We start from the raw sequence: 20,989 nt of genomic DNA on the forward strand, positions 1-20,989 counted from the left end.
ATGTACAGTTATATGTCTCTCTGCTCCCCCAGCTGGCCCAGGTCGAATGTGGACTGCAGGTGTACAGTATTCTTCCTCTCCTCTGTCTCTCTCTGTCCTCTCCTGGCCCGGTACGCGTGTGCTTGCAGGTGTACAATGAATCAGTATATGTCTCTCTGTCTCGCCCCAGCCTGGCCCAGGTACCATGTGCTGCAGTGTAGCAGTATCTCTCTCCTTCTGTCCTCTCTCTGTCCTCTCCTGGCCCAGGTACCGTGTGCTGCAGGTGTACAGTATCTCTCTCTCTGTCTCTCTCTGTCCTCTCCTGGCCCAGGTACCGTGTGCTGCAGGTGTACATGTACAGTATATGTCTCTCTGTCTCCCCCAGCCTGGCCCAGGTACCATGTGCTGCAGGTGTACAGTATCTCTCTCTCTCTGTCTCTCTCTGTCCTCTCCTGGCCCAGGTACCGTGTGCTGCAGGTGTACAGTATCTCTCTCTCTGTCTCTCTCTGTCCTCTCCCTGGCCCAGGTACCGTGTGCTGCAGGGGTACAGTATCTCTCTCTCTCTGTCTCTCTCTGTCTAGCCTGGCCCAGGTATCGTGTTCTGCAGGTGTACAGTATCTCTCTCTCTCTGTTCTAGCCTGGCCCAAGGTACCGTGTGCTGCAGGTGTACAGTATCTCTCTCTCTGTGTCCTCTCTGTCCCAGCCTGGCCAAGGTACCGTGTGCTGCAGGTGTCAGTATCTCTCTCTCTGTGTCTCTCTGTCCTAGCCTGGCCCAGGTACCGTGTGCTGCGGGTGATAGACGTGGGCCAGTACAACCTGGAGATCTCTGCCGCTGCGCTGTCTGATGACTCCCTGTATGAGTGCCAGGCCACGGAGGCTGCCCTGCGCTCCCGGAGAGCCAAACTCACCATCCTCAGTGAGTCTCTATCTGTGTGTCCACTGCAGTGTCTATCTGTGTGTCCACTGCAGTGCTATCTGTGTGTCCACTGCAGTGTGTGACTGTGTGCCCACAGCACAGTGTGTGACTGTGTGTCCACAGCAGTGTGTGACTGTGTGTCACAGCAGTGGTGTGACTGTGTGTTCACTGCAGTGGTGTGACTGTGTGTGTGTCACTGCAGTGTGTGACTGTGGTGTCCACTGCAGTGTGTGAACTGTGTGTCCACTGCAGTGTGTGACTGTGTGTGTCCACTGCAGTGTGTGACTGTGTGTGTCAACTGCAGTGTGTGATGTGTGTCCACTGCAGTGGTGACTGTGTGTGTCCACTGCAGTGTGTGACTGTGTGTCCACTGCAGTGTGTGACTGTGGTGTCACTGCAGCCCCCCCTTAAAAGAGTTAGATGCACTATTGTAAAGTGGTTGTTCCACTGGATATCATAAGGTGAATGCACCAACTTGTAAGTCGCTCTGGATAAGAGCGTCTGCTAAATGACTTAAATGTAAATGTCCTCCGAAGAGGAAATTCATTTCCACAGCTCATGCATTTACATGTGAAGACCAACATCACCCAGACATGACATTTCTAGTTCCATACCTCCAGATAAACAGGCAGGAGACTGAGACAGCAGAGCATATTAGTCTGTCTGTTTGTCTGCTTTCTTGTCTACTGTGTCTGTCTTTCTGTCCGTCCGTCAGTTCGTCTGTCTGTATACCTGTCTGCCTGTGTCTTCCTACTACTGCATCACAGGAGGTTGGTGGCACCTTAATTGGGGAGGACGGGCTCGTGGTAATGGCTGGAGCTGGATAGGTGGAATGGTATCAAACACATCAAACACACGGTTTCCATGGTTCCCATGTAGTTGATGCCATTCCATTCACTCAGTTCCAGCCATTATTATGAGCCTTTCTCCCCTCAGCAGCCTCCACTGTACAGTATCAATCATTTTACCTGCAAACAGCAGTTGTGCTGCTCCTGGCTCATCCTCAGGTGAGGTCCCCTCTTCGTTAGGTGTTTCGACGATTCTCACTACACCTTCCCGAAGGGTGTGATGATTGCGTTGATCAGGCCCGAACTGAGCCAGGTGGCTTAACCACTGCTCCTCCCTCTTCAGCCACAGCCAATGGGATGCTCTCTCTACCTCCTGCCCAGCTCTGCGATCTTCTTCCTCTGTGTTCCTTTTACTCTGAGGATACCTCTTGCCCCGACCTCCACTGGCAGGCCTTCCATTCCCTTGTCTGTACAGCGCCTGGTACTTCCTCAAGCCTCTCCTCCCATGGAACCGTCAGCTCGAGCATTATGCTGTTCTTTATGCTCCTCAGCCAGATCAACAGATCTACGGTGCATTCAGAAAGTGTTCAGACCCYTTGACTTTATCCACATTTTGTTACGTTACAGCTTTATTCTGAAACGGATTAAATCGTTTGTTATTTTCCCTCACACACCTCATAATGACAAAGCAAAAACAAGTTTTTAGAAATTTTTGCAAATGTATAAATAAAAATCCACGGAAATATAACATTTACATAAGTATTCAGACCCTTTACTCAGTACTTTGTTGAAGCACCTTTGGCAGTGATTACAGCCTCGAGTCTTCTTGGGTATGACGCTACAAGCTTGGCACACCTGTATTTGGGGAGTTTCTCACATTCTTCTCTGCAGATTCTCTCAAGCTCTGTCAGGTTGGATGGGGAGCGTTGCTACACATCTATTTTCAGATCTCTCCAGAGATGTTTGATCGTGTTCAAGTCCGGGCTCTGGCTGGGCCACTCAAGGACATTCAGAGACTTGTCCCAAAGCCACTCCTAAGTTATCTTTGCTGTGTGCTTAGGGTCGTTGTCCTGTTGGAAGGTGAACCTTCACCCCAGTCTGAGGTCCTGAGCGCTCTGGAGCAGGTTTTCATCAAGGATCTTGCTATACTTTGCTCCGTTCATCTCTCCCTCAATCCTGACTAGTTTCCCAGTCCCTTCCGCTGAAAAACATTCCCACAGCATGATGCTGCCACCACCATGCTTCACCGTAGGGATGGTGCCAAGTTTCCTCCAGACGTGATGCTTTGAATTGAGGTCAAAGAGTTCAATCTTGGTTTCAGACCAGAGAATCTTGTTTCTCATGGTCTGAGAGTCCTTTAGGTGCCCTTTGGCAAACTTCAAGCGGGCTGTCATGTACCTTTTACTGAGGAGTGGCTTCCGTCTGGCCACTCTACCATAAAGGCCTAATTGGTGGAGTGCTGCAGAGATAGTTGTCCTTCTGGAAGGTTCTCCCATCTCCACAGAGGAATTCTATAGCTCTGTCAGAGTGACCATCGGGTTCTTGGTCACCTCCCTGACCAAGGCCCTTCTCCCCCGATTGCTCAGTTTTGCCGGGTGGCCAGCTCTAGAAAGAGTCTCGGTGGTTCTGAACTTCTTCCATTTAAGAATGATGGAGACCACTGTGTTCTTGGGGACCTTCAGTGCTGCAGAAATGTTTTGGTACCCTTCCCAAGATCTGTGCCTCGACACAATCTTGTCTCGGAGCTCTACGGACTATTCCTTTAACGTCATGCCGGGGTTTTTTCTCTGACATGCACTGTCAACTGTGGGACCTTATATAGACAGGTGTGTGCCTTTCCGAAACATGTCCAATCAATTATATTTTTAATTTTTATTCTGACAGGACTCCAATCAAGTTGTAGGAACATCTCAAGGATGATCAATGGAAATAGGATGCACCTGAGCTCAATTTCGAGTATCATAGCAAAGGGTCTGAATACTTATGTAAATAAGCTATTTCTGTTTTTTACCGTTAATAAATGTGACATTTTTTCTAAAAACGTGTTTTCACTTTGGGGTATTGTGTGTAGATTTTATAACAAAGCTAAATATTTAATACATTTTAGAATAAGACGGTAATGTCACGAAATGTGGAAAAAGTCAAGGGGTCTGAATAATTTCTGAAAGCACTGTATCTACTATATCTGTCTGTCTGTCTGTCTGTCTGTCTGTCTGTCTGTCTGTCTGTCTGTCTGTCTGTCTGTCTGTCTGTCTGTCTGTCTGTCTGTCTGTCTGTCTGTCTGCTGTCTGTCTGTCTGTCTGTCTGCTGTCTGTCTGTCTGTCTGTCTCTGTCTGTGTCTGTCTGTCTTACTATACTTGTCGTGTCCATGTCTGTCCTCTACCTATATACATATATTGGTCGTGTCTATATACCTGTCTAACTACTTGTATCTGTCTGTCTGTCAGATGGTCCTATCTTGAAGGGGGCGCCCCCCGATTACGGTGGACATTGACTCTGACGCCAAACTCACTGCAAGTGGACCGGGAAACCTCCTCTTACACTCACCCTGGACCAAGAAGGGATCTAGCATGGTGAGAACTGAAGTCCTCTGCTATAGATCTCGGCTTTGGGTCAATTCTTTTCATAAAGTCAATTCAGGAAGTAAACTGAAATTATTTTTCTCATTGCTTGTCTATGATCATTTTTGGGGGAAATTGGAATTTCTGTATACTTCCTGAATTTACTGGAATTGAAGTGGAATTGACCCCTACTCTGCTGCTGTCCTGGACCCAGAAAACCATATCTCTGAGCCCATATCCTGAAGCCCTTATCCGTGCTACTAGTGCTTGAATTGGAGTGAAAGATAGGTGCGGATGTAATTTATTTTGGATTGCCGGTACTCGTTTCATTAGGTACTGGTAATCATCATATTTTAAAGTCAATATGGCCGTTACTTTTCATTTGTCTTTCAGCGTGAACCTTGTCCCCCTGAACTTCATACTCACTCCATACCTAGCACTACATTAAACTATCCCCCCCGCAGTTGTTTTAAACCTCCTAATGTTGAACTCCTAACCTGTTCCATAAATATTTTATTAATGCATTATGCGAATTAAGAAAAACTACAGGAACTTTAATGGAGCCTGCGGCTGAGAAATCAACATGTTTTATGAATTAAATATCTCTCTCCCTCCCTTTACAACTCGCTTCCATCAAACCTCCCTCCCTCGTGTGTGAGTGTGTGTGTGTGTGTGTGTGTGTGTGTGTGTGTGTGTGTGTGTGTGTGTGTGTGTGTGTGTGTGCTCCTCTCAGGTCCTCAGTAACAACGAGGAGCTGGTCTGAAGTCAGTGAGCCAGGTGGTGCGGGTCAGTACGTGTGTAAGGCCATCGTCCCCGGATCGGAGTGGAGGAGACTGAGGTCACTCTTACAGTCAACGGTCAGTATAGCACAGCCGTGTACAGTAATACACACACACACCACACACACACACACACACACACACACACACACACACACACACACACACACACACACACACACACACACACACACACACACACCACACACACACACACACACCACACACACACACACACACACAGTTGTGAGTTGCTATTGGCTAAAGAGGTAATTGTAGGTCTCTCCCACTAATTGAGCTAATGAGCTACACCTGTTTAAATGTTTATGGGAGTGTACCAGGGAATGAGAGTGGTAAGCAACGATAGACCAGTGAGGATTATTATTTTATTCTATTAATCTTTTAGTACTTGTTTTTACCATTTTAACTCTTAGCCATTTTGAAGCCTTTTTTTTGTATTTATATATTAAAAATAAATATCAAAGTTTGGAAGAAACGGTTTCAGTTCTTTTAGTAAAAAACTTTTTTTGTGAGGGACATCGGCCGGCCCCGTCACAGGCCCATATTCAAAAAGGGTCTCAGAGCAGAAGTGCTGATCTGGGATCAGGTTCCCCTTGTCAATTTATTATAATCTAAAAAGGCAACTATTGTCCCAGATCAGTGCTACTACCCTGAGAAGCTAAGGGGACGATTCAGTCGTTATTCAATCTCCACCCCAAACGAATAACTGATCAATATCATGCTATGCTCATGCTTAAGTTCGATGTCAGAATACGCAGAGAGAGAAAAAGTGCATAAAAAGGGAATTCCATTCCATACCCGAGAGTTTAACTCAAGTCGGAATTCCCCCCTAAATGAATACAGGCCCTGATACGACTGCTATGTTACAACTAGATGGTCATTTACTGTGAATAAACATTGTGGGACTTTCTTTAACTCTTTACATTTGTTTTTGTGGCAGTGGATAGGATGGCCTGAACATGTGAATGTTTGTTTGGTGTATCTAGCTTGAACGGTTCAAGAGTTACTGTTGGTGGGTTATTTTATGCTAATTTATACACATTTACATAGTTATAGCTGGTACAGATTTTTAAGAATTTGAAGTTAGGATAGGCTGAATGTTTTAAAGTTTGTTTTGTAGCTTAATTGGCTCAGGAGCAGGACCATTTTGAATAGTTACTTCTGTATTCCATGGTTCTCATTCAAACCCATGTTAATTTATGACATTTCTTCATGATTATAGTTTAAAATGTATATATAGTATCATAAAGTCTTTAGACAAGCAATCTAAGATCTAGTTAGGGTCAGTCTGAACCAATGTTGGTTTGCAGTTGAAAGCTTAAAGGGTGAAAGAGGAGGTAGGTCTAAAAATCTTAATTTTTTACCCTTCTAGTCTGTGGCCCTTTTTTCGTTGAAATGCATTGGTATCCATAGCAATGGCTGCGTCTGGGGTGCTCAATGATGAGACATGAGAGAGCTGTTAGCTGGCGTCAGATAGCTGCTTTTCGTCACTTTAAACTCTGACAAACAGCTGTCATTTTTTATTGCTAGCAGATAATTCTGTTCTGATTCCAGATTTAAATAGTAGAGAAGTAGACCAATATTTTATACCCTCTAATGCCGGATGTACACTGCACGACTTTCAAAATCCTAAAATTGCTGAGCCACTCACATTGCTATCAAAATTGTTCTTACATTTTAAAACTCTGTGTTGTTGGTTATTTAAGGGCTCATAAGTAAGCATTCCATGGTAATGTCTACCTACACCTGTTGTATTTGGCACATGTGACAAGTCAAATTTGATTTGATTTGATTTTTAAAACGACCGTCTTTCCTGTAGTTTATTGTCTTGCCAACGATCTGACACAGAGGGTCACACACTATAAGATCCTTCACTTGGTGGTGAGGCTTCTCCATACCACTCTGTCTCACAAAAACAATTATGTGATTAGATTGCTATCGTAGCTAGAACAAGCGGTGGCTCAAAGCAGTCTCATAAACCCTTTTTCAGTCAGTAATTCACACTTGCCATACAGAGTTGAAATATCTAGCCAACATTTTGAATTTAAGAAACTTTCTTGTGAACTTCAGAGCTGTAATGATTTTGTCGCTTTGGTTAAAGGCAAGTACTGTACAAACACATACCAGTAGTAGTCATCTCTCATGGGTGATGTGAAACAACGCCATCATCTCACTGGCTTCTTCTCTGGCGTGCTCTCATTGGCTATTGCGGATCACCGTTCTCCAAACTTGTTGTTGCATATCTCAAACGACAAACATGTTTGCAAATATCAGTGTGTCTGGGACTGCTCAAAGACAGGATCAGTAGCCCTCAGATTGCGTCTCTGACCCGGCTCACATGAAACAGGCGTCGGTGACAGCCACACAACCCGAGTAGGCAACAAAATGGGGATTTTGTCTCCGATCTCAAAAATGTGTCTGGGACAGCTAAATKGGGGACAAAATCGTGYAGTGCACACCCAGGTTTTTGTCTAAAGTGCTGCGAAAATGTTAGAAATTTCAGTTGTTTGAAAAATGTATGCGGTTACTAAAACAGCTGTATAATTAGATTAGTATCAGATATTTTTTATTACGATTTTCAGATTTGAATAGCAGAGAAGCAGGGGGGAGATTTCATACCCTCTAACTTTTTGGGAAAATGGTCAAATTCGCTGATAAGTGTCAAAAGTTACATTATTTACAGTGAATAGAATATTCATGTTGGGAGTGATGATGTCACAATGGGCCCTATAGAATCCCGAGGAAATCCCATGAAAGTGGACGAAGGACAAAAAGCTTAATAGTTGAAAAAGTATCAAATATATTTAAAATAAGTTGTATACAAGCCTGAATAGTCTGAACATTTGAACGTTTGAATGACGTTTCCAGCTTCAACGGTGTGAAAGGACGAGCGTGCTAAAGAAAGATACTAATAATAAGAACCGTGACGAAGATTTAAACGACTAATTACCACTTCCACCACTCAATTTCCACTCATTATCAGACGTTCTGTCACGACTGGAGTGTAAATAGCTGAAATGACATCCTATCTGTCTCTCCCCCCCAGGCCCTCCCATCATCTCCAGCGAACCAGTCCAGTACGCAATGAGAGGGGAGAGAGGGGAGGTCAAGTGCTACATTGCCAGCACCCCTCCACCTGACAAGATTGTGAGTGAAGTGAACTCTGGGAAATATCCTGGGAAATATCTGTAACACGTTATAATAACTTTAATGTATATCCCTTTATAAATGCTTTGTATATGTTATAATTGCTTATGAATTGTAAGGCTTTGTAAGTACATTCAGATCAAAGACAAGAGAGAGTGAATGAATGAGAACTGTACTGATGTCAAGGGGTTGTGTGAGAGAGGGGATGACATGAGGTTGACGGATAGTGTGAGAGGGGAATGACATGAGGTTGATGGATAGTGTGAGAGGGGGATGACATGAGGTTGATGGATAGTGTGAGAGAGGGGATGACATGAGGTTGATGGATAGTGTGAGAGAGGGGATGACATGAGGTTGATGGATAGTGTGAGAGGGGATGACATGAGGTTGANGGGGATGACATGAGGTTGATGGATAGTGTGAGAGGGGATGACATGAGGTTGATGGATAGTGTGAGAGGGGGATGACAGATCAGGTGTGAGAGGGGGATGACATGAGGTTGACAGATCGAGTGTGAGAGGGGAATGACATGAGGTTGATGGATAGTGTGAGAGGGGAATGACATGAGGTTGATGGANGAGAGGGGAATGACATGAGGTTGATGGATAGTGTGAGAGGGGAATGACATGAGGTTGATGGATAGTGTGAGAGGGGGACGACATGAGGTTGACAGATCAGGTGTGAGAGGGGGATGACATGAGGTTGACAGATCAGGTGTGAGAGGGMAGGGGAGATCGTCGAGTAAAAWRCTGTACCTTTCAGCGTCAATTATCCACGACAACAGCAGAGAGACATGACACTAATCTGTGGTTTAAAAAAAAAAGTCTCCACTCCATTTTTAGTGGCTGTGTCCCAAATGACACCCTTTTCCCTTTATAGTGCACTACTTTTGACCAGAGGTCCGATCAAAGGTAGTGCACTATAGGATGCTATTGGGATTGAGCCAGTGAGTACTCCAGGCGTATAATGTGATACGACGTTATGGTTTTAGCTCAACACAGAGACACAAGACCTATGAAATATGAAGTATGGTGCTGTGTGAGTGTCAGAAAGTAGACTGGGGTGGGGTAGGGGGGTGGGAGGGAAGGGGAGGGGATGAGTTCAAATCTTTAGTTTCTTTTTCCTCCCCCTTCTCCAGCCGATTTGTTAAAAGGTACATTAGCACAACATGTGGGCCGTTGCATATTTCATGTATTCATACTCCATATTTAATAGTATAACTACTTCAGCAGATTTAAAGTAGAAAAACCTGCTAGACTCTTTATTGCTTCGTGTACACCTGCCTCAGCCCGGTGTGTGTGTCTGTGTGTATACGCCTCTGTATACAGTGTAAAGATTTTTTGTTATTGTGTTTTGGCACTTTCTTCAGACGGTAAGGAAATCAGAAGGGGAGAAACAGTGGGAACGGTAGACGAGGGGATTGAACCCGCTTCCGATAGTAAAGTCATATATGACAAATGCTCAACCAGGACTCTGCACTTTTCTATTCTCCATTTGACTCCCTAATTGTGTGTGTGTGTGTGTGTGTGTCTCCCTCCAGGTGTGGGCATGGAAGGAGAACGTATGGGAGAAGGAGAAGGGGACTCTGTTGGAGAGGTACACGGTGGAGCAGAGTAAACCTCACTCCCAGGGAGGAGCTGTCCTCTCCACCCTCACCATCAACAACGTCATGGAGTCTGACTTCCACTCTCCGTACAACTGCACCGCCTGGAACACCTTCGGACCCGGGACCATGATCATCACCCTGGAGGAGAGAGGTATGTCTTAAAGGGGCAATCTTGGTACATTCTTCTTTATAACTGAATGAATGATATAGCCATTGATTCTTGAAAAGGGGGGGGGGGGGTCACATACTTCTCTGAGACGTTTTAGATTACTGGCCAAGATTTCGCTATTGAATAGTATGGGAAAGTTTTGGTATTTTAATGTTTTTATTATTTTATTTTTCACCTTTATTTAACCAGGTAGGCTAGTTGAGAACAAGTTCTCATTTGCCACTGCGACCTGGCCAAGATAAAGCATAGCAATTTCGACACATACAACAACATAGAGTTACACATGGAATAAACAAAACATACAGTCAATAATACAGTAGAAAAAAAGAAAACAAAAAGTCTATAGACAGTGAGTGCAAATGAGGTAAGATAAGGGAGTTAAGGCAATAAATAGGCCATGGTGGCGAAGTAATTACAATATAGCAATTAAACACTGGAATGGTAGATGTGCAGAAGATGAATGTGCAAGTAGAGATACTGGGGTGCAKAGGAGCAAGATAAATAAATAAATACAGTATGGGGATGAGGTAGGTAGATAGATGGGCTGTTTACAGATGGGCTATGTACAGGTGCAGTGATCTGTGAGCTGCTCTGACAGCTGGCGCTTAAAGCTGGTGAGGGAGATATGAGTCCCCAGCTTCAGTGATTTTTGCAGTTCGTTCCAGTCATTGGCAACAGAGAACTGGAAGGAAAGGCGACCAAAGGAGAAATTGGCTTTGGGGATGACCAGTGAAATATACCTGCTGGAGCGCGTGCTACGAGTGGGTGCTGCTATGGTGACCAGTGAGCTGAGATAAGGTCGGGCTTTAACCAGCAGAGACTTGTAGATAACCTGTAGCCAGTGGGTTTGGCGACGAGTATGAAGCGAGGGCCAGCCATGAGAGCATACAGGTCGCAGTGGTGGGTAGTGTATGGGGCTTTGGTGACAAAACGGATGGCACTGTGATAGACTGCATCCAATTTGCTGAGTAGAGTGTTTTATAGAGCTATTTTATAGATGACATCACCGAAGTCGAGGATTGGTAGGATGGTCAGTTTTACGAGGGTATGTTTGGCAGCATGAGTGAAGGATGCTTTGTTGCGATATAGGAAGCCGATTCTAGATTTAATTTTGGATTGGAGATGCTTAATGTGAGTCTGGAAGGAGAGTTTACAGTCTAYCCAGACACCTAGGTATTTGTAGTTGTCCACATATTCCAAGTCAGAACCGTCCAGAGTAGTGATGCTGGACGGGCGAGCAGGTGCAGGCAGTGATCGATTGAAAAGCATGCATGTAGTTTTACTTGCATTTAAGAGCAGTTGGAGGCCACGGAAGGAGAGTTGTATGGCATTGAAGCTCGTCTGGAGGTTAGTTAACACAGTTCCAAAGAGGGGCCAGAAGTATACAGAATGGTGTCGTCTGCGTAGAGGTGGATCAGAGAATCACCAGCAGCAAGAGCGACATCATTGAGACGAGAGTCGGCCTGAGAATTGAACCCTGTGGCACCCCCATAGAGACTGCCAGAGGTCTGGACAACAGGCCCTCCGATTTGACACACTGAACTCTATCAGAGAAGTAGTTGGTAAACCAGGCGAGGTAATCATTTGAGAAACCAAGGCTGTCGAGTCTGCCAATAAGAATGTGGTGATTGACAGAGTCGAAAGCCTTGGCCAGGTCGATGAATACGGCTGCACAGTAATGTCTCTTATCGATAGCGGTCATGATATCGTTTAGAACTTTGAGCATGGCTGAGGTGCACCCATGACCAGCTCTGAAACCAGATTGCATAGCGGAGAAGGTACGGTGGGATTCGAAATGGTTGGTAATCTGTTTGTTAACTTGGCTTTCGAAGACCTTAGAGAGACAGGGTAGGATAGATATAGGTCTGTAGCAGTTTGGGTCTAGAGTGTCACCCCCTTTGAAGAGGGGGATGACCGCGGCAGCTTTCCAATCTTTGGMAATCTCATACAATGCGAAAGAGAGGTTGAACAGGCTAGTAATAGGGGTTGCAACAATTTCGGCAGATAATTTGAGAAGAGAGGGTCCAGACTGTCTAGCCCGGCTGATTTGTAGGGGTCCAGATTTTGCAGCTCTTACAGAACATCAGCTATCTGGATTTGGGTGAAGGAGAAATGGTGGGGGCTTTGGTGGGTTGCTGTGGAGGGTGCCGGGCAYTTGACCGGGGTAGGGGTAGCCAGGTGGAAAGCATGGCCAGCCGTAGAGAAATGCTTTTTGAAATTCTCAATTATAGMGGATTTATCGGTGGTAACAGTGTTTCCTAGCCTCAGAGCAGTGGGCAGCTGGGAGGAGGTGCTCTTATTCTCCATGGACTTTACAGTGTCCCAGAACTTTTTAGAGTTTGTACTACAGGATGCACATTTCTGTTTGAAAAAGCTAGCCTTAGCTTTCCTAACTTCCCTGAAAAATATAACCATGTCTCTCTGTCTCTCTTGTTTCTCTGTACAGAGATAGTACCAATAGTATGGGAAAGGTTTGGTATAACCATGTCTGTTTGTCTGTCTGTCTGTACAGAGATAGTACCAGTGGGGATTATAGCTGGTGGAACAGTTGGATCCTCCATCCTGCTCCTGATCTTTCTCCTGGCTCTAGCCTTCTTCCTCTACCGCCAACGGAAAGGCAGTGAGTCGTGTACCAACCAGTTACTACTCCCTCCCTCTGCATGCAACATGTTTGTGGTTGTGTTCCAAATGGCACCCTATTCCCCCCTCCAGGGCTCTCAGGATAGGGGACAGGGGACAGGGACAGGGATAGGGGACAGGGATAGGGGACAGGGGACAGGGACAGGGTGCCATTTGGGATGCATGTGGGTGTGGCTGTGTGTGACTGTCATTCATATAGCCATTCCCAATGTACTGTGTAACCACAAATAGTCACGTGTTTATTCATGATCGCTTATTTAAAACTGAATAAGAATGACTTGTTTTCTCTCTCTTTTGTTGTACTGTAGATCTAAACGTTGATCCACAAGTACTGTTATTCAGATGTCTGACCCACTTTAAATGAACAACAGCTTATAAAGGCTTCATATAGCATACATAAAGTCTTCATAAGCACTCTGTTAGGCGCTTCACGAGTCATCTGTCTTGTTCTGGTTCCAGGTCGTCGTGGGGTCACTCTGGGGAAGCCGGACATCAAGGTGGAGACAGTCAACAAGGAGACACATAGTCTGGAGGAGGAGTCGGGCGGTGTTTCCACGGCAACGCGCATGGTCAAGGCCATGTATTCCGTGAGTACCCAACACCCACCGCTATGAGTCAAATCAAATCAAACATTATTTAAAGTGCAATAGCTTTGACAAAAGGTGTTTGTCTCCGAAATGCTTCAGCTGTACACTTTTGAAGGGAACCTTCCTGAACCTTCCTCTAGTGTTGCAGTTCCTTTAAAAAAAAAAGTGCATTTAAAATATAGCAACAGACTTCATGGTAAAACAATCAAATGAAGCATGAAGGGGGGGGGCATCTGTTCTCTGTTGCCTTAGACTTCACAGACTGAGGTTGTGTTCCAAATGGATGCACTACATAGCGCACTACTTCTAACTGAAAGTAGTGCACTATAAAGGGAATAGGGTGCTATTTGAGACACCCTTAGACTTCTCTCAGACTGAGGAAACCCTGCACTAGGCTACACTGAGAAAGCTCTATGTAAGATGTGATTAATGCCACCGGCCACATGGGTTGTCATTTGAAATACAGCTATTATAACTGTCATTACAACATATTTAAGACATAAATTGTTCTAGAAGCTATAAGGTGCTGAAGCCTTTAGTTATTGTTTGAGAGTAAACCACTGGATTGAATTCACCTTCATGTGCTTTCATGGTCCTGTTACATCTTCAACTGTACTCACCAAACATTTGTCAAACGACATTTTCATCAAATGAAAAACCTGATATTCTGTTTTCCTCTTCCCTCCCTCCTTCCCTCCTTCCTTCCCTCCCTCCCTCCTTCTCTCTCTCTCTCTCTCTCTCTCTCGCTCTCTCTCTTCCCTTCCTCCTCTCTCTCTCTCTCTCTCTCCCTCCCTCTCTCTCTCTCTCTCTCTCTCTCTCTCTGTGTGTTTTGTTGTTTGATGGTTTAGTTTCTACCCTCTGTCTCCCTCTCTCCCTCCACTCAGCCATTCAAAGACGATATGGATCTGAAGCAGGACCTGCGCAGTGAGCTCGATACCCGCGAGGAATACGAACTCAAGGTGAGTAACTCTCTCTCTGCTACTCACTTCATACCCTCCTACATCAAACCAACAAACTCCTCATATGTACAGTACATACAACACAATACACAACAACATATCACACAGAATACTAATACTAACTACCTCACACCTCAAATATGCTAACACCTCAAATATGCTAACACCTCAAATTGGAACACTCTTGCATGTAATAAGAAAAAAGCTCACTATCACCTCATCTCTATCCTACAACAATACAACACACAACATGACTACATCACACCTCAAATATGCCCAAACAGGGTTGGGGTGAAAATCGAATTGAAGGCAGTCAATTCAGGAAGTAAACTGAAATTCCAATTCAATAATTGAAAAAATGTCATTCATTTTCAATGATTACATTTTTTACATTTTACATGTAAATCACTTTCTGAATGCACTGCCTTTAATTAGAATTGCCCCCAACCCTGACCACACCTCAAATTCAAACCCATGTAAAAAAAATCACTCGCTATTCCCTCATCGTGTTTGTCCTTAGGACCCAACGAATGGCTACTATAATGTCCGTGCGACCACCCACGACGAGGCCAGGCCGTCCTCCCGCTCCATGCTGTACCAGGGAGAGTTCCGGACCTCCAACCCTCCGGGGGGAGCTACAGGTGCTACCTCCAGTGGCCCAGCAGGGGGTCCCGGAGGGGTGGTGGCTGCAGGAGGGGTCCCAGGAGTCCCAGGGTCAAGGGCAGGGTGCTATGACCCCAGACCTCCTTCCAGGATGTCTCACACCAACTACCCTCAGTTCAACACCTTCACCAGGGCGGGCCGGAGCCAAGTCCCTCCCTATTACTTTCCCCTCCTCCCACCCCGCCCACCCCTCCCACCCCGCCCACCCCTCCCATCCTGCCTCACAGACCACCGACTTCCCCGGAGACTGCGGACTATTGGACAACAACAGTCAGCTGACCTATGACAACTATGGCTATCCCGCCCAGTACCCTACCTATCGGATGGGCTTTGCCCCGCCCCTGGAAGGAGGGCCGGCCTATGAGGTCTACCCAACTGGACAAGGGGTGGGACCAGGGCCAGTGCAAGGACCAGTCCAAGGCCCATGTCCGGGTCCTGAAACTGTGCTGGGGAATTATGGGACCACCCGCTTCTCCTACACTTCTCCTCCTGGTACTGACTACTCTCCCCCTGCTACTGACTACTCTCCCCCTGCTACTGACTACTCTCCTCCTGCTACTGAGTATTCTCCTCCTGGTACTGAGTACAACCAGAGACACACTCAGAGGATGCAGACACACGTGTGAGAGAGATGTATTCTGTAATACATAGTGAATACTTGTTTTCATACATGCGTACATACATATAAACACAGACACACACGCAAACACACACACACTTGTTGGAGAGATACATTTATTCTCTCTATGCTTTCTGTATCGTATACGTACACACACAAACAAACGCAAACTATCTGACACAGTTTCTCTCAAATGTTTTATTGTGTGCAATCTTCAGCTCCAAGAGCTGAAAAAGCGAAAGCCACAATCAAGAGGGGAGACATGATAAGAGAAAGAGAGGCTGGAAGTACTTTTCTTAAACTAGGTGGGGATTCAGCAGAGTTTGATTACTTACATGCTAATAGACATCGTCCAGATCCATCTCTTCTCTATTGGACTCTCCACCCCTCTCTCTTTCCTCTCACACCATCTCTGTATATAATCTCAGTGGGGTAGATCATTTTAACCTTAGTATAACCTTGTATAAACGTACTGTATACAGATACAGCTGCTGAACTTTTCTCCTTATTATACACCCTCTTACACTCCTTTAAATTCACAGAAACACACACACACTCTTACACGCCTTTAAATTCACAGAAACACACACACACACACACCCTCTTACATGTTGAAAGAGACAGTGTTGCGTCCCAGCTGTGTTGCGTCCCAGCTGTGTTGCGTCCCAGCTGTGTTGCGTCCCAGCTGTGTTGCGTCCCAGCTGTGTTGCGTCCCAGCNTGCGTCCCAGCTGTGTTGCGTCCCAGCTGTGTTGCGTCCCAGCTGTGTTGCGTCCCAGCTGTGCTGCGTCCCAGCTGTGTTGCGTCCCAGCTGTGTTGCGTCCCAGCTGTGTTGCGTCCCAGCTGTGCTCAGGCAAGGCGACAGCTTGTACTCCGTATGTGGGGCTCTTTTTAACATCTTCTCCATGCCGCCACAAACTGCTCAACCGGCATGGCCAACGGGCTTCAAGAAGTGAATGAAAGGGAAATATGGGCTGTCTCCCAAATTTCACCATATTCCCTATGTAGTGCACTACTTTTGACTAAGGCTCATAGGGCTCTGGTCWAAACTAGTGCACTATATAGGGYATAGGGTGCCATTTGGGACACAMSCAAAMGCATCATGGTATAACAGCCACTACCACCAATATGGCGATTTGACATCTGACAAGATAGAGAAAGAATGACCTTGTGCTTGACACCTAGAATGTACAGTGAGGTAACTCTAACCATGGTAATAGTGAGGTACCTCTCTCCATGGTAACAGTGAGGTAACTCTAACCATGGTAATAGTGAGGTACCTCTCTCCATGGTAACAGTGAGGTAACTCTTTCCATGGTAACAGTGAGGTAACTCTCTCCATGGTAACATTGAGGTACTTCTCTCCATGGTAACAGTGAGGTAACTCTCTCCATGGTAACAGTGAGGTAACTCTCCATGGTAACAGTGCGGTACCCCTCTCCATGGTAACAGTGAGGTAACTCTCTCCATGGTAACAGTGAGGTAACTCTCTCCATTGTAACAGTGAGGTAACTCTCTCCATGGTAACAGTGAGGTAACTCTCTCCATGGTAACATTGAGGTGTATGTGTGGACTGTATGGACAATGAAATAGGGTTTTGTATACAGTATACCACTTACAGTATGTAGAGCAACCTATAGGGGAAGAACTGTAGCAGGCTTCTTCAAATGCTTCTTCCTCCTCCTCTGTATTTTCTATCTCATCGCAATACATATCTACCCCACATTTCACTCATCTGAGGTCAATATGGTGTGTTTGGGAAGCGGGGGAAAGAGCTTTTGTAATAAAATGAATCTTTGCAGTTTGTACAAATTCCCCCACCGGCCCCCCACCCTCAAATATTATTGTATTTGTCTCTGTCACTTGAACAGTAGAGTAGATCTTTCCCCATATTTATACCTAAATAGAAGAACAAGAGGCAAAAAAAACAACACATTCAGAAAAGTTTTATAGTATTTTTATAAATGGTTTTGCAGATCTCAAAGGTTGTCAGGAGGTTTGGGGTAACATGCACTTCTGTGTTGCCAGGTTCATTTCACTGTGTGAGTTTCTGTTCTGAGGCTTCTGTGCCATGGTTCATTCACTGTGAGTTTTGTTCTGAGGCTTTCTGTGTCCAGTGTTCATTCACTTGGTTGAGTTTTCTATTTCGAGGCTCTTGTGTCCAGGTTCTTCACTGTTGAGTTTCTATTTTCTGAGCGGCTTTCTTGTGTCAGTTCATTACTGTTGATGTTTTATTCTGAGGCTCTGTGTCTCAGTTCATTCATGGTTGAGTTTTCTGTTCTGAGGCTTCTGGGGTGTCAGGTTATCATTTCACTGTTTGAGTTTTCTGTTCTGAGGCTTACTGTGTCCATTGGTTCATTCACTGTGATTTCTTTGTTCTGAGGCTCTGTGTTACCAGTTTATTCAGTCTTGTTGATGTGTTTGTTTCTGATGGGCTTCTGTGTCCAGGTTTATGTTCGACACTGGTTGAGTTTTCTGTTCTGTAGGCTTCTGTATCCAGGTTCATCTTCACTGTTGGATTTCTGGTTTGAGGCTTCTGTGTCCGGTTCATTCCTGAGTTTCGTATCTGTCATTTGGTTGTGTTTGTGTGTGTGTAGACTAGGGGCTGCGTCCCAAGATGCACTGTCCCCTTATAGTGGCAGGACTTTGAGCAGAGCCTATGGACTCAAAACTGGGCTCACCCATTAGTGGGCTTTGTTAAAAGTAGGTGCACTATATAGGGGAATAGGGTGCCTTTGGGTGTAGTCATGATGGTGTAGTCTTGAAACTAAAGCAATCAGAGGGCTCTTGGGGGGGGGAACTAAAATTGTACTCTACTTGTAGTTTGATCTGGCAATGGTACACTTTTGAGATTGGTGCTGAGTGACCAATGCTGGTACTGTCTGTCCAGTGGCCTGTACGTATGATATAATATTTGGTACTTTGCTTTACCCCATCTGGTATTGGGCACAGTGCTCTATAGTGGTGTATGTGAAGGCCTACACACAGTGGCTCTGTAGCTGTGGGTAAACTCTGATCATGCAATTCACCATCATTATTTCACTTAGGTACGTTGACAATCATTGTTGATTTGACTTCACATGCAGTGGTAATCTCCTCTGTGGAGAGGAGGTGTGTGGGTAGTCATGGAAACAGGGGTTCCGTCCCAAACAGCATCCTATTCCCTATGTTGTYCACTACTGGGCTCTGGTCAAAAGTAGTGAACTACATAGGGAATAGAGTGCTGTTTGAGACGCAGGCAGGAAAGGAACTCATGCTGGAGGAAAGAGGTGAAGCGGTCCATCAGTAGGGCCGTGTTTCAGCACTCTACTGTGACTGTCCTAAATGGTGCGCTAATGCATAGAATGACATATAGAACCCATACATAACATATTGGATCTTTGTACCCTATTCTCTATATATGGGCTCCCGAGTGGRGTAGCAGTCTAAGGCACTGCATCTCAGTGCAAGAGGCGTCACTACAGTCCCTGGTTTGAATCCAGTCTGTATCACACCTGGCTGTGATTGGGAGTCCCATAGGGCAGCGCACAATTGGCCCAGCATCGTCCGGGTTTGGCCGGGGTAGGCGTCATTGTAAATAAGAATTTGTTCTTAACTGACTTGCCTAGTTTAAGATAAAGGTTAAATACAAAATAAATATATCAGTTGCAGTTTGGAGTTTACATACACCTTAGCCAAAAACATTTAAACTCAGTTTTTCACAATTCGCTGACATTTAATCCTAGTATAGAATATCACTGTCTTAGGTCAGTTAGGATCAGCTACTTTCTTTAAGAATGTGAATGTCAGAATATAGTAGAGAGAAGGATTTATTTCAGCTTCTATTTCTTCATCACATTCCAGTGGGTCAGAAGTTTACCATACACTCAATTAGTATTTGTAGCCTTGCCTTTAAATTGTTTAACTTGGGTCAAACGTTTCGGGTAGCCTTCCCACAAGCTTCCACAATAAGTTGGGTGAATTTTGGTCATTCCTCCTGACGAGCTGGTGTAACTGAGTCAGGTTTGTAGGCTTCTTGCTCACACACGCTTTTTCAGTTCTGCCCCAAATTTTCAATAGGATTGAGGTCAGGGCTTTGTGGTGGACTCCAATACCTTGACTTTGTTGTCCTTAAGCCATTTTGCCTCAACTTTGGGGTCATTGTCATTTGGAAGACCCATTTGCGACCAAGCTTTAACTGCCTGACTGATGTCTTGAAGATGTTCCTTCAATATATCCAATAGTTTCCCTCTTTCATGATGCCATCTATTTTGTGAGTGCACAGTCTTCCTGCAGAAAGCACCCCACAACATGATGCTCGCACCCGTGCTTCACGGTTGGGATGGTGTTCTTCGGCTTGCAAGCCTCCCTTTTTTCTTCAAACATAACGGTGGCATTATGGCCAACAGTTCTATTTTTGTTTCATGCAGACCAGAGAGATTCTCCAAAAAGTACGATCTTTGTCCCACATGTGCATTGCAAACGTAGTCGGCTTTTTTATGGCGGTTTTGGAGCAGTGGCTTGCTTCGCTTGCTGAGCGGCCTTTCAGGTTGTTGATATAGGACTTGTTTTACTCTGGATATAACTGTAAGATACTTTTTATACCTGTGTCCTCCAGCATTTTCAGAAGGTCCTTTGCTGTGGTTCTGGATTTGATTTTGCACTTTTCCGCACCAAAGTAGTTATCTTCTAGGAACAAAATGCGTCTCCTTCTGAGGCGGATGACGGCGCGTGGTCCATGGTGTTTTCTTGCGTTGACGCGTGGTACCTGCAGTCGTTTGAAATTCCTCCAAGTGATGAACCAGCCACCACTGTGGATGAACCAACCACCACTTGTGGAGGTCTACATTTCTTTTTCTGAGGTCTTAGCTGATTTCTTTTGATTTCCCCCATGGTGTCAAGCAAGAGGCACAGAGTTTGAATGTAGGCTTGAAATACATCCACAGTTACACCTCCATTGACTCAAATTATGTCAATATCCTATCAGAAGTTCTAAAGCCATGACATAATTTTCTGGAATTTTCCAAGCTGTTTAAGGCAGTCAACTTAGTGTATGTAAACTTCTGAACCACTGAATTGTGATACAGTTGTATCTAAGTGAAATAATCTGTCTGTAAACAATTGTTGGAAAAAGTACTTGTGTCATGCACCAAGAGATGTCCTAACTGACTTGCCAAAACTATCGTTTGTTAACAAGAATTTGTGGAGTGGTTGAAAAAACAAGTTTAATGACTCCACTAAGTGTACGTAAACTTTCCTTTCTGTGCATCTTCCCACTGTCGTGGTTCTAAGACTCCACTTCAAAGTATATATAGTGCGCTAACTTTTGATGAGAGCGCCTATTGGGTCCTTGTAAAAGTAGTGCCATATGATGGGCACAGGTTGTCAACTCATTTCCCCGGGGGGCCGGTGTCTCGGTTTTCGCTCCTCCTTGTACTTGATTGATATGAATTAACATCACTAATTAGTTTAGGAACTCCACACCTGGTTGTCTAGGGGCTTTAATTGAAAGGAAAAAACAAAAACTGCAGACACAGCCCCTCCGTGGAATGAGTTTCACACCCTGATGATATGGGAT

At 45.1% G+C, this 20,989-nt stretch overlaps 1 pseudogene; it reads left to right on the plus strand.

The window, feature by feature from the left end:
• Positions 1-16,169, plus strand: part of LOC112071266 (kin of IRRE-like protein 1) — a 21,098-nt pseudogene extending 4,929 nt beyond the window's left edge.
• Positions 16,170-20,989: the final 4,820 nt, after the last annotated feature.

Source organism: Salvelinus sp. IW2-2015, unplaced genomic scaffold (assembly GCF_002910315.2).
Source record: "Salvelinus sp. IW2-2015 unplaced genomic scaffold, ASM291031v2 Un_scaffold1566, whole genome shotgun sequence".
NCBI classification, from domain to species: Eukaryota; Metazoa; Chordata; class Actinopteri; order Salmoniformes; family Salmonidae; genus Salvelinus; species Salvelinus sp. IW2-2015.